This window comes from Dermacentor silvarum, chromosome 1 (genome assembly GCF_013339745.2).
Source record: "Dermacentor silvarum isolate Dsil-2018 chromosome 1, BIME_Dsil_1.4, whole genome shotgun sequence".
Classification (NCBI taxonomy): Eukaryota; Metazoa; Arthropoda; class Arachnida; order Ixodida; family Ixodidae; genus Dermacentor; species Dermacentor silvarum.
Window position 1 is genome coordinate 269,330,974 of NC_051154.1, and position 13,977 is coordinate 269,344,950.

A 13,977-nucleotide genomic window follows, 5' to 3' on the forward strand; every position below is an offset into this window, starting at 1 on the left:
GACGACATGGACAGAGAAAAAACCGCGTTCGTAACACCTGATGGCCTATACCAATTTAAAGTAATGCCGTTTGGGTTATGCAATGCCCCGGCCACCTTTGAGCGTATGATGGACTCCTTGCTCCAAGGTTTTAAATGGTCCACGTGTCTCTGTTACCTCGACGACGTCATCGTCTTCTCGCCAACGTTCGACTCTCACCTTGAGCGTCTAACAGCTATACTTGATATATTTCGAAAGGCGAAGCTGCAACTCAACTCGTCCAAATGTCGTTTTGGCCGCCGCCAAATTACTGTTCTGGGCCATCTCGTCGACGCTTCCGGAGTGTAGCCTGATCCCGACAAAACTCGCGCCGTCCGAGACTTTCCGGTTCCGAAGACAGCCGCAGACGTTCGCAGTTTTGTTGGGCTATGCTCGTACTTTCGTCGTTTTGTTCAGGATTTCGCGGCAATTGCTAGACCCCTCACTAATCTTTTGAAGAAAGGCGTACAATTTTCGTGGGGTACTTCAGAAGCCACCGCCTTCTCTCGTCTCGTCACTCTTCTCACCTCACCGCCCATTCTCGCCCACTTCGACCCTGATGCCCCTGCCTACAGAATTGCGTACAGATGCCAGCGGTCATGGTGTTTGCTGTCTGACGCTGTCTTAGCCCAGCGTCAGCGTGGCCAGGATCGCGTTATTGCTTACGCAAGCCGCCTCCTATCACCATCGGAGCGCAACTATTCCATTACGGAAAGAGAATGCCTTGCTGTTGTCTGGGCAGTTGCGAAGTTCCGCCCTTACCTTTACGGTCGCCCTTTCTCTGTCGTCACTGACCATCATGCTCTCTGCTGGCTCTCATCGCTCAAAGATCCTACAGGCCGGCTTGGTCGATGGGCTTTGAGGCTACAAGAATTTTCATATTCCGTGGCGTACAAGTCTGGCCACCTGCACCAAGACGCTGACAGCTTGTCGCGTTACCCTGTTGACGACTCTGACTTCTCCAATACTGACAGTGCTGCTTCCGTTTTCTCAGTATCCCAGCTCCTTCATTTCGCCGACGAGCAACGTCGTGATGCCTACACCAGAGCACTCATCGACCGTTTGGAACACTCTCCGGCCGATACTACTTTATGCCTCTTCGTACTCCGCGACGGTACTCTATACCGTCGTAACCTTCATCCGGACGGCTCCGAGTTCCTACTTGTAGTCCCTAAACACCTCCGCTCAACCGTTCTAGAAGAGCTTCACGACGCCCCAACGGCAGGACACCTCGGCGTCTCTCGAACCTATGACCGAGTACGTCGCCGTTTTTTCTGGCCGGGCCTTGCCCGTTCCGTACGGCGTTACGTCGCTGCTTGTGAACTTTGCCAACGACGCAAGAAGCCTTCCCAGCTCCCCGCTGGTTACCTGCAGCCACTCGATATCCCTGCCGAGCCCTTTCATCGTGTTGGCTTAGACCTTCTCGGCCCCTTTCCGGAATCTACATCAGGAATCAAGTGGATAGCCGTCGCTGCGGACTACGCGACCCGCTACGCCGTAACACGCGCTCTTCCGACCAGTTGCGCTACTGACGTCGCGGACTTCCTCCTCCACGATATCATTTTGATGCATGGTGCTCCGCGTCAAATGCTCACCGACCGTGGCCGTACGTTCTTGTCCAAAGTCATTGACGACATCATGCGTGCCTGCTCAATACAGCACAAAATTACCACCTCCTACCACCCACAAACGAACGGCCTCACTGAGCGTTTGAACCGCACGCTTACAGACATGCTATCGAAGTACGTTTCCGCCGACCACCGTGACTGGGACCTCGCTCTACCTTACATTACCTTTGCATACAACTCTTCCCGTCTCGAACCTGCTAGCTTTTCCCCGTTTTACCTATTGTATGGCCGAGAACCGACGCTACCACTAGACACTGTGCTCCCGTTCCCCACAGCTTCAACTAGCGATTATGCCTGTGATGCAATCGCCCGTGCTGACCATGCTCGCCAACTTGCGCGTGCTCGTCTGCAAGTGTCTCAAGAAAAACAGAAACAACGCTACGACCTCCGTCACCGTGATGTGCATTTTGCGCCCGGCACCCTCGTGTTGGTTTGGTCACCATCGCGTAAAGTTGGCCTTTGTGAAAAACTGCTCTCCTGTTACACAGGCCCATATCGCGTGCTCCGCTAAGTGACCGATGTCACCTACGAAATCGTTCTAGCCACGCCCACTACGTCCTCCGCTGTGACAACCAGTGATATTGTCCACGTCGCCCGGCTCAAACCCTACACCTCTCCAAGCACCTTGGATATTTAACAGCACCGTGACGGCGCTTTTGCCGCCGGGGGGGGGGGGGGTAGTATTACGATAACATCGAAAGATGTTGAAGAGACGAGCCGCCGCGCGAAAGACGACGAAGTGTGTCTGTGCTCTTGGTGCGAGCGATTGTGGGCCTGGCTGTCTGGCTTCTGTGTAAATAGCCTGTAAATAGCCTCTTTCGTCTGTGTCCTTCCACACGTAACAATATATATATATATATATATATATATATATATATATACACCCTCTGCTGACAATTTTCCATTTCTAACTATATGGCGAATGCAATTTATCGACACTTCAGGCAAATTGTCGCGGTTGTCGTCGCCGTGATGTTCCGCATTAAATCCAAAAGCCATATACATGAGCGACCCATACCCTGTGGGTGCGGGACAAAGCACGTAACAGTAAGCCCAAAAGGATGGCGGCTTGATGGCATTATTTCCCACGCGCTCAATATTCGGGTTAGTTGTAGGTCACGTAATCAAACGCGAATGGGAAGGAGAGCATGCGTCTTCTCCTCTAGCCCTGCCGTAGCTGTGAATGACTGGGCGCGGCTGACGCTTATGGGGCCCGCGTGTCATATCTAATTGTTGGTAATCATTGGTGGGTGCAATGATAACGGGCGACCAGGGATAGCTGCTAACTTCATGTGCGCTGTCTTCCTTGCCGGGCTGTCTTTCTGCGCCCCTAGTGTTGCAGAGTTAAGAGACAGACGCCATCGCAGATCACACACAGAGGCCGTCAGTATAGTGGCCATAAAAATAGGCAGATAATGATGATGAATCGAATTTTCACAGTTGCGGTGAATCGCGCGGCTGTGCGAACCGTTCGCCTCCGCTGCCGGCGTTCTTCACAATGCTTGCGTTGTGAAAGCGAGTGCTCGAGGTCATCCAGTGAGCCCCCCCCCCCCCCCCCCTCCCGTAGTCGGCGCCTAAGCAACCCGTGATACAAACGTCACAGCACGGAGGATACGTCAGAACGTGCGGTAGGTTTTAGTTCTCCCGGTTGAGTTTTTTATTTTCAATGCCTGTTCGAAACCATTTGTAACTCTTGAAATAAACAGAAACAAAACTAAGGGAAAAAAATTAGACCATCTTCCCGTAGGGGAACCCTGAGTAGTATGCGAAGCAGCCATGGGGTCGACTCAAGTTCCCATTAGTTTTCAGATCGGCCTGCCGCCGCTGCCGTTTCGTGGCAGCGGCTCGAGCCCTGTTCTCCGCGGCGCTGTCCACGGCGCTGACACTGGCGTTGACGCTGGCGCTGTCTGACACTCATCGCGGCGTTGCGGGAGGAGGAGAGGACGAAGTGAATGATGAGTGGGCGGAGCACCTCGGGATCATTCGGGCAAAACGCCGGAAGCGTTCTCCGGAAGCCGGAAGCGGGCTTCCGGAAGCGGAACCGGAAGTGGAACCGGAAGTGGACGCCGCACGGCGGAGGGAGGGAGGGAGTGACATAGTCCCGAGCATAAGATGCTTCGCATCTAAAAACAAACCAAGGAACAATCTTTTTCCTTCCTGCATGTGAGCAGCTGCCGGCCGAGCGCGTACCGAATAAAAACTACCGATAACCAAACGTCTCGCCAAATCTCGATTCTCCGTGATCTCGACGCAAGAGGTCACGTGTTGGGCCACCCCTGCTGGCTACACGAAGCGTTCGCTTGCCAAGGCTGGCTGCGTGAAGTACGTAATGCTCGACCCCTCCCATATTCTTCTTCCTCCATGCCAGCAGTTGTGGCCCAACACGTGACCTCTTGCGTCAAGATCACGGAGAATCGAGATTTGCCGAGACGTTTGTTTACCGGCAGTTTTTATTCGGTACGCGCTCGGCCGCCAGCTGCTCACATGCAGGAAGGAAAAAGATATTTCCTTGCTTTGTTTTTTTTTTCTCTTGTTTTTGTTTACTTCAAGAGCTTCAAATGGTTTCGAATGGGTATTGAAAAAAAAAACTAAAAAAAACAACAACCGGGAGTACTAAAACCTACCGCGCGCTCCGACGTATCCTCCGTGCTCTGACGTTTTTATCACGTGTTGGGTCAGCACAGTCGGCGACAATCGCGTTGCCGGTATATGCTCCCTCCTATATTTTCTTCCTCCATGGGAGAGGCCCTACCCCCTCCGCGCGCTAGGAAAAAAGTGTGGAGGAAGTCGCGTGGTATTTTTGTAGCGTTAGCTACACTGGCCTAGCCAAGCCCATTTCGCGCGGCACATCAAGAGCCGTGCTGCGCATGCGCAAGGATCAGTGATGTCACACGCCTTGCGCACCGGAGCCGGCACCTCTCGCGCACTCCGCCGCCGCCGCGCGCGACTCACCGCCGCCGGTCTGCGCATTCCAGAGGAGTGACGTCGTAGCCGTGGTAGACGCACTGGCGCCGGCGCGCGCTCGCTGTGCAGTCGCCGTCTGACACTGCGCTGGAGCCGCTGCGCTTCTGACTGGCGTTTGCCAGTGTGGTATAGCAATGGAGAAGGAGAGCGCAAATGCTGCTCAACAGCGCAGAAGAACGGAGAAGCTTGACTCATCGGATCCCGAAGTAGTTGCCTGGCAATTAGCGGTTGAGCGTAGGAGGAATGAATACATGTGCCACATAATACGTATACCGCGTGTGTGTCATTGGAGCAGCAGTAAGCATGACAATCAAGCTAATCCTTGACAATCTAGACAACCAGGAAAGCTAAGAATAATCAGCTGAACCTTTGCTAACGCTACGTATATCCTGGCATAGCCGAGCTAAGCCACTGCAACTTTTTTTTTTTCGCTGTAGCCGCCATGTTTTTGGGCCACAATGGCGGCTTTGTAATGGCTCTGTGCGTTCGCGCGTGTTGCTCCGTAGGTTTCGTACCATTGCAAAGGCGTCGTGCGTGCAAGGATTGCTTTAGCCTCCGTGTTTTATTCCGCTGTGTTATCTAGACCATGCTCTCCCAGCTGCTGTTGGGGCCAGGTGGGACTGGAAGAAGTAAAAGCGTGGAACGAGCGCGCATGCAACGCCGTGCACCACGTACCACGCCACGGACGAAGGACACCTGGGAATATATTTGCCGTCTTCGGTGGATTCATGCTAACGTGTCATCACAGTCTGGAACCGCTGTGCTTCAGAATGTGTACGATAAACTCCTTGCGCTTCAGTGACAGCTGCGCAGTGTTCCTGCTTTTGACAGCGGACGTCCGCCGTTTGTGGCACGTAAAACAGCCACGTGGAGGTTGGGAAAGAACCGGCTGCTGTGAGTATTAAAGGGACGAACCCCACTTCTGTAATCTTATTCGTGTGCTCGAGGGGCGCAGGGGAGTCAAGGTTGGCGGATGCGGTATAAGAGTGAACAAGACTCCGCAAGGAACGTACGCCGGTGAGCACATCAAACGGCTGATGGTCGCACGTAACAGTCAACCCACTAGCCGCGCGCATATGCGCTCACTGTTCGGCACCGCAGAACTTTGTTTCCGCGAAGCTTCACTTACCGTAAGAACAGTATACCTCAGGCCGCAGTCCGTGTATTTAAACCCGTAAGGACGTTCTCTGCCGGACAGTTCGTCGGCGCGCTATGGCTCGTCACATCTCCGCGGTGCGAGGCCGCCCGAAACCTATTCAATAAAGCAAGAAGATTCCTATAAAGCCGCGACCAGCATACCTCTTCGTTCTCATGAATTGCAGATGGACTTGCCATGGGTCGTATCGCGATATAATACCCCGCTATTGGATTCCTTGGTCGGATCACTACGGCGCGCGAACGTGCGCGCAGCCCGGCGTGGCTGCGTGCCGAAGGCGAGAAATGTAAGCGAGAGAGGAGAATATGGCCCGACATGATGGCGGAGTAATTAAGAGCGACGTCAGGGCCCCTCCTCAGTTTTAACGCGATAGCGTTTAGGGCCCCGCGTCGCATAAAATCTGGCGTCGGCAATGCCGCCCGCGGCCGAGAAAATTGTCTCAACCACGCAGGCCCTCCAAATATATTTTACCACTAAAGTTGCTCGCACTTTGTCTTGCATTCTTTACAAAGTTATTCCTCGGAATTTTGAGTGACAGCCCACAAACAATTGTCATGCAACAAAACACCGACAGCGCATGCCTTTTATGCTAAATCTTCTCAGGCTGAAATATTAAAGGTGCAAACAATAAAAGACGGACGGCCCACGAAAGAGGCCACGTTTCTACCAGGAAGCGCGCCTTCGTGCATAGCATTCACCGCCAGCGTTTCCCGGTAAACATTATAAGCTGCAATTACCAGGAAGTGTCAGAAACAGTCAAGGATCTTTGAATGCTATCGCGTTCCACTCTTGAAGGCGAAGCTTAAGCGTCCTCCAAATTGCTTCCTTCCTCCGTGGGCCACATTCTTGTACACTCTACCCGCGCTAGAGTGGGCGTGTTCCAATTCTGGCCAGCTTCGGAGACAGTCTACGTAGACAGCTAAAGAGACAGCTTCGAGGCCAAGTAATGGAACGCTGATGATGATGATTTATTGGCATCCCCTTTCAAACGGGGCGGCGACAAATAGTCGCCTAGCCTGCTTGATTTAATCAGGTATACTATACATGTTCTTTATCTAGCATTTTTGTATACCTCTCATTTTTCTTTTTCAAAAATTTACCTTCTGCGACGTGACGCCACCTCGCGGCGACAAAAAGTTGAGAAAAGCAGACATTATTTCTCTATTTTAAGCAGATAGAGTGTACTAGAATACGGTCCAGTGTAGAGTGACCTAGAATATGAGAGAGTGTCCAAAGCGCCGGCTCTGGCGAGGGCCTTTTTCTGTGAACTGCTGCGCCGCGCCGCTGCTGCTCCGGACCCGTGGGCTTTTCGGGCTCGTGAAGCGCGCGGGAAGCGAGGGTCGTCTGCTACGCGCTGTAGTTTTTTGCGTTCATTTTCCACGCAAAGCACTTAAGTCTATAACTTCAACTGTGTGGTGCTGCATGGAGCTTACCCATCTTTGAGCGTTTCTTTGTGCTTGGGCAGCACGATAATGCAAAAACTAACGTATCAAACTCATCAGCGCGGCCTAGCTCCGGTGCTAGAGTTCGGGAACGGTATTACGGTAACTGTGCGTGCGTAGAAACGCGCTAAATAAGCCCGCGCAAGGAAAGAACGTAAAAAAGAAACGTTATTCGCATGGGTACGTGGGCAATAGCACCATGTTTGCAAGAATAAGAGTAACGAAAAAAGGTAAATTACTCGCGAAGTCAAGTGAAATACTTACGTGCGTGCAGTGACTGCTTCGCTCACCATTACGCGCTTTTCGCTCACGGTCAGTAGTGGTTTACAGCTATATGCATATGTATTTATTCGAATATTTTTTAGCCACGACAATATTTTATTATGAACAGAGCAGAGTGAGAAGGTGTAAGGGGAGCAAGAGAAAGAGCAAAGACGGCCCTAACGCCGCAATATTGTTGGCTTATTTCGCTTCAGAGATTGCGTACACGAACAATTCTTGCTGTACGCTATCTCTTCAATACAAACTTCGCGCATGATGTACCTTAAGATTCACCGTGAGCGAAGCTTTCTTCAAATTCAAACATTAGAAAGAAAAGCCATTCGATCCAGCCAATATAGCTTAACAAATATAAATTTTTCGACATTGAAATGAATAGATAGCTAGTACTGGCCGAGCCATTTACTAATTTGGTATGTAAAAGTTATTACTGCAATAGCCTTGTTTTAATAATCCGTGAATCCTCTCTGAAATTACCAACATGTAACTTCTCATGATAACATAGTTATTGCTTAACGTGTGATTTTTTTACGTAAACTAACAAGCATTCACGGCGCGTGACGATGTTTGTGCTTGCAATGGTCGAGTGAGTGGAAAATCGTCTTGAAAATTGTATCGAGCGTAATGCACACAGTGGTCACCACAAGAAGAAGCGTTTATTGAAGACACGGGAACGCATATATATAGCCGCGCTTGCGCACAGCGTTGCTCTCCTTGTTAGCACAGTGTTGCTGCCTTGGCTGGCCGTTGCATCCTCCTTTCTTTGAAGAATGGAAACACTGAAAACACAGATAGCACTGAAAGCACTCAACATCGATGCGTAGCAGTCGACACTCCTAGGCTGTTTCAGTCTGCTGGAACCCGTGCGTGTAGGTCAGGCGGTCTGGGGGTCTTCGCGGTCTGGTAGATCGTCGCAGTGAATCTGCAATGTTGGGCACGCCTGGTGTGCCTGCTGGTGGTCGGTCCTGTGTGGCCTGCGGAGGTTCTTGCCTCTGCTGTGTGACAGCGCTCGGAGATGAATCAGGGGCGTCGTCGCAGTCGTCCGCCTAGTAATGGATGGTTCGATAGAACGCTTCTGGTGCTTTGCGAAGGTGCTGTCTATTTCGACGGAAAATCCGGCCATCCTCAGTCAGAACGGTGTACGATCTCGGGGCCACGAGATCTTGGACTTGCGCTTTGATATCCCATCTACCATTTCGGAGGATTCGGACGACGTATTCCTTCTGTAGCGGAGCTAGTGGTCTTCCTGCGGTCCTTGCCTGAACATGTTTTTGAACGAGACCTGAGGATGACGCTGAAAAATTTGGAAGTAGCGTTCTTAGACTTCGTCCCATTAGCAGTTCCGATGGTGAACGGCCATCTTCGAGAGGACACACCCTGTAGTTGAGAAGGCCCATATAGAAGTCCTCTTTCTTGGTCTCAGTCTTGCCCAGAAGCCGCTTGACCACTTGTACGCCCTTCTCGGCGAGCCCATTGGACCTGGGAAAACGTGGACTTGAAAACGTATGCGCAAAGTCGTAACGAGCCGCAAAATCATTAAACTCTTTTGACGCAAACTGCGGGCCGCCATCACTGCAAACTTCAAGTGGTATTCCATGCCTTGCAAAGATCTGACGTAGTTTATGAATGACAGTTGTTGCAGAGGTCTCCTTCAGGTGCTCGACTTCTGGAAAATTAGAGTAGGCGTCATAGACTACCAAAAATGCTTTCTGGCGTGTTGAAAAAGATCTGTACCAACTCTGGCCCATGGCAGGTCTGGAACGGTGCGCTGGCACAGGGGCTCGTCAGGCTGTCGATAAGCAAACTTCTTGCAAACGTCACACCTGTCAATGAACTGGGCAATACCTGTTGACATTCCTGGCCAATACATCAACTTGCGAGCCCTCGATTTGCATTTTCCTAAGCCGAGATGCCCTTGGTGCACTCGTCGCAGCATCTCTGTTCGCATGCTTGCCAGCACGACTACTTTGGTTCCCTTGAGGAGTACTCCGTTGACTACAGAAAGTTCTTGTGTGAAGGACTTTAGCTCACCTTCTATAGGCATTGATGACTGCAGCCTGGAGATGACGTCTTGCGCCGTTGCATCACTGGCAGTTGCTGCCGGCAGACGGGATAGGGTGGCTGGTCCGACAACGGCAGTCGGGGCGCCCACGGCATGAACTTCAACGTCCGTTGTGCCTTTTTCTGGTTGTTCCCGTGATGGGATTCGTGACAAGGTGTCAGCAACAACCAATTTGCTGCCTGGAACATACTGCAACTCAAACTCGTACTTCAGCAGTCGAAGAAATAGTCGTTGCAGACGCGGTGGCATGTCGCTATTTCCTTCTTTGAAATTGCCAATAATGGGTTGTGGTCGGTTTCGATAACGATGTCTTCCTATGACATAATCATTGAACTTTTCACAGCCGAATGTTATGCCCAGGGCCTCTTTTTCTATTTAGGCGTACCTTCGCTCGGTTTCTGTGAGTGCCCACGACGCGTAGCCTACCGGTCGCCACTCTCCTCCATGTTGTTGGAAAAGCACTGCTCCGAGTGCAAATGCTGACGCATCCGTCGACAGTTTTGTGGGAAGCTCGGGATTAAAGATAGCCAGGACGGGCGCTTCCGTCAGCGTCATATTGAGCTGCGCCCACTCACGCTCGTGAACATGCGTCCATTCGAAAACTGTGTCCTTTCTAATCAGGCTGCGCAAGGCCTCAGTATGGGCTGATAACAGTGGCAAGTACTTCCCGAAATAGTTCACGGTACCAAGCAAACGTTGAACGTCTTTCTTGGTCGTTGGCGGAGGGTGGTTTAAAACGCACTTTATCAGGTCGGAATCGGGCTCAATACCTTTGGAACTAATCTTATCACCCAAGAAGCTGATTTCAGTGCGTCCAAAAATGCACTTTTCTGCATTCAAAGTTAGGCCCTCTGCCTGTGCCCTTTCCAGCGCTTTGTACAGGCGTTCATCATGTTCCTTTTGCGTAGAACCCCACACTAGCACATCGTCAATGTACACACGTGTTCCCGGGAGGTCGTCAAATATCTGGCTCATTGTACGCTGGAAAACTTCGGGTGCAGATGCAATACCGAACGGCAGTCTGAGATACCGAAACCGGCCAAACGGCGAACTGAATGTGCAGATTTCTGATGTCTTTTTGTCGAGAGGAATTTGATGAAAACCACTGTTGGCATCGAGTCTGCTGAAATACTTTGCATGCGCTAGATCCCCTTCGATTTATTCCCGGCATGGCAACTGAAAGTGCTCTCTCTTCACCGCCCTATTAATTGCCCGCGGGTCCATGCATACTCTTAAGTCCCCATTTTTCTTCCTCACGATAACCAGGGGACTTACCCAGTCTGATGGTTCTTCCACCTTCTCGATGATGTTCGCAGCATTCATCCGGTCGAGTTCTTTCTTAAGTGGCTTCTTGAGGGCGTAAGGTACACGCCGGGTTGGCTGTACCACAGGGACAGCGTCCTCTCGAAGCACCATTTTGAACTCGCGCCGCGTCCTGCCAATGCCAGTGAATAACCTCGGGAATGCATGCTTTAGGCTTCCATATGCCTCGCTGCTGTCCACCGCGTTCACTCTGTTGACCAGACCAAGTTGCTCACTTGCCTGAATCGCTTGCTTCTTCTTTACTATGAAGAACTCAAGTAGCACACGCCGTTTGTCTAACTGCACGGCGAGGCGAACCTTTCAACTGTGTGGTATTTCGCCACCCCCATAATGGCGCAGGATGCGCCTCGTGGGGTACGGCTGCTGCTTAGTTCCGAGCCTTTTGAACAGCGAACGCGGCAATAAGTTAGCCTGCGCTCCCGTATCGACCTTCAGCTGCACATCAGTTCCTTCAATGTTCGTTGTTACAATCCAGTCGCGACTTTCGGGGCCACGCTTACTTTCCGTCGTGCTGATCTCCAGAACGTCGAAGTCACTGTCACGCTCCGCTCCTTTGACCACGTCATCAACAGCTGCTCGCTTGCTTGTACAGCAGGCGGCGAAGTGATTAGGCTTCGTGCACTTGTTGCATGTTTTTCCGAAAGCCGGACACTTCCTTGGCGCGCGCGAGAAGTTGCAGTACCGGCATTTTTGGCGTCCGCGTTTAGCTTGCGTTCGTGAAACAGGTTCAATCTTGTTTTCCTCCATCCACGCCCTATTTTGCGATTCGGCAAGTTCCTCAGCTTTGCAGCATTCTACTGCTGTGACCAGCGTCAGGTCTTTCTTTCGAAGAAGTTTTTCTCGCAGGGAAGTGCTGCAAATGCCATACACGATTTGGTCCCGCAGCATGGAATCTCGCAAATCCCCATAGTTGCACGTTCTTGCTTTTAGTTGCAGATCCCGAAAGAACTGTTCAAATGGCTCTCCGTGTGCCTGACGACGCGAGCGGAACACATAGCGTTCGTAAGTCTCATTACACTTAGGCAAGCAGTAGTTTTCAAACGCTTTAACCAGCGTGTCGTAGTCATTAGCTTCCTCCGGTGATAGATTCAGGGTATTAAACACGTCAATAGCTTCTTGACCCGCAACATGCAAAAAAATTGCAGCTTTCTGCTCCTTACTGCGTGGCTTCGTGGGCTCCGTTGCTATCAGGTACAGCTCGATGCGTTGCTTGAACGTCTGCCAGGACGCCGCTGCGTTGTCGCCCACTTGCAGTGGCTCAGGCGGGCGTAGGTCGGTCATGGTCCCGTGAGCGAGCTACACTTCTGACACCATGTATCGAGCGTAATGCACACAGTCGTCATCACAAGAAGCCTTTATTGATGACACGGGAACGCATATATAGCCGCGCTTGCGCACAGCGTTGGTCTCCTTGTTCGCACAGTGTTGCTGCCTTGGCTGGCCGTTGCAAAAATTACTGTCTTTGATGCACTACAAATATCGCTATTGATTCTACATATCCCTAAAATAGTTACCTTCAATAACAGCAAAAAAACGAAAAGTTTATGTTCTGGTGATTTGTTGCCTCTGTCATTACGTAACTACAAGTACGTAGTTATTGATCAGTAAGCATATTTGCTTTGTACGAACCAGCGAGCATACGCAATAAATATTCCTAAAATTACTTTCAGGTTAAAATTCGCTTAGTGTTTGCGCTCCTGCAACACAAGAAAGCGAAAGACGAGTTCCACATACGTAATCCATTATGTTCGTTTTCTGACGCTTGCTCGTAATTATGAAATGAGGCATACGTATACAATGTTGCACTGTTAGCGTTTCATTTATTATTGTTTGTCTTATTTTTTGCCGCGTATACTTCTAGCGTACCCTTTACCTATACGTACACGCCGTACTATAGCTTAGTGGCTTTGGTAGGTTGAACTGCTAAGCTCGAGGACGCGGGTTCGATTCCCGGCCACGGCGGCTTACATTTCGATGGAGGCGAAATGCATAAAACACCCGTGTACATAGATTTAGGTGCACGTCAAAGAACCCCAGGTGGTCGAAATAACGGAGCCCTGCACTGCGGCGTCTCTCATAGCCATATTGGGATTTTTGGGTGTAAAACCCCAGAGAGAGAGAGAAAGTGAAAGAAAGACAAGGAGGTTAGCCAGTGTAAGTGCCGGCTTGCTACCCTGTACTGGGGAAAGGGGTAAAGGGAATGAAAGCTGATAGAAGAAAAAAAATTAAGGAAAAATAAATAATGTCACAGTTTCGCCCTAAGGGCGAAGCAACGAATGCGATAGCAACACAGCAATGTCATACGAAGTAAGGTGAGCGGCTTTGGTAGCAATATGAATTGTAGTAAACATGAGCTGATTAAGTAAGCAGGTGTGCTGCGGCGTAAGTAGACCGACATGAAGAGAGACTCGATGACCACGAGAAGGCGCGTGTGAAACGGTGGTGTTGATGAGAAGCGCTTCCCGTGGGCAGCGCGTGCGAAGGGACACACCTGTAGCGCTGCACTGCCGATCCGGGCAGCATTGCATGTGTAGCGTGCGTTGGAAAATGTGGCCCGACTATTACTAACTGAATGAACAAGCGTGGTGTGAGTGCGCACAAACAAACATGAATAGATCACACTGAATGACTGCAGACAACGACTGTCAAAACGCTGGCAGCAACCGCATACGCCGCAACGGCGAAGGTACGTGCGGTCTATCGCTTCAACGGAAACTGAGCGGCGAATGCACGGCGCATAAAGGTCAGAGCCGTGGGGATATAAGAGACGGTGCGGGCGGAGCGACGAGCACGGTTGTTGGCAGAGTAGAAGTGCCCCCCCCCCGCCCTCTCTCCGGCGCTGGCTTCCCGCCTCCTTGCTTGCGCGTGGGAGATTGAGTGCGTTCGCACTCCGTGATAGCGCGCGTCCCCGCACGCTTCCGCTCGGGCATACGGCGCGCGGCGCATATTTTATCTATAGGGAACCTCACGGCGACGACGACGGCGACGGCAGAAATCCGGTTGACGTGTCCATATATAATTGCCATCGCAGTAAAAGGTCCTCGCTCCTCCCATGTACATGTATTCGCGCGGCGCTTTGGACACTCTCCCATATTCTAGGTCACT

At 51.2% G+C, this 13,977-nt stretch overlaps 1 pseudogene; it reads right to left on the reverse strand.

Annotated features, from left to right (window-relative positions):
- Nucleotides 1-8,612: 8,612 nt before the first annotated feature.
- On the reverse strand, nucleotides 8,613-10,965 carry LOC119440257 (uncharacterized; annotated as a pseudogene).
- Between the last annotated feature and the right edge of the window lie 3,012 nt (nucleotides 10,966-13,977).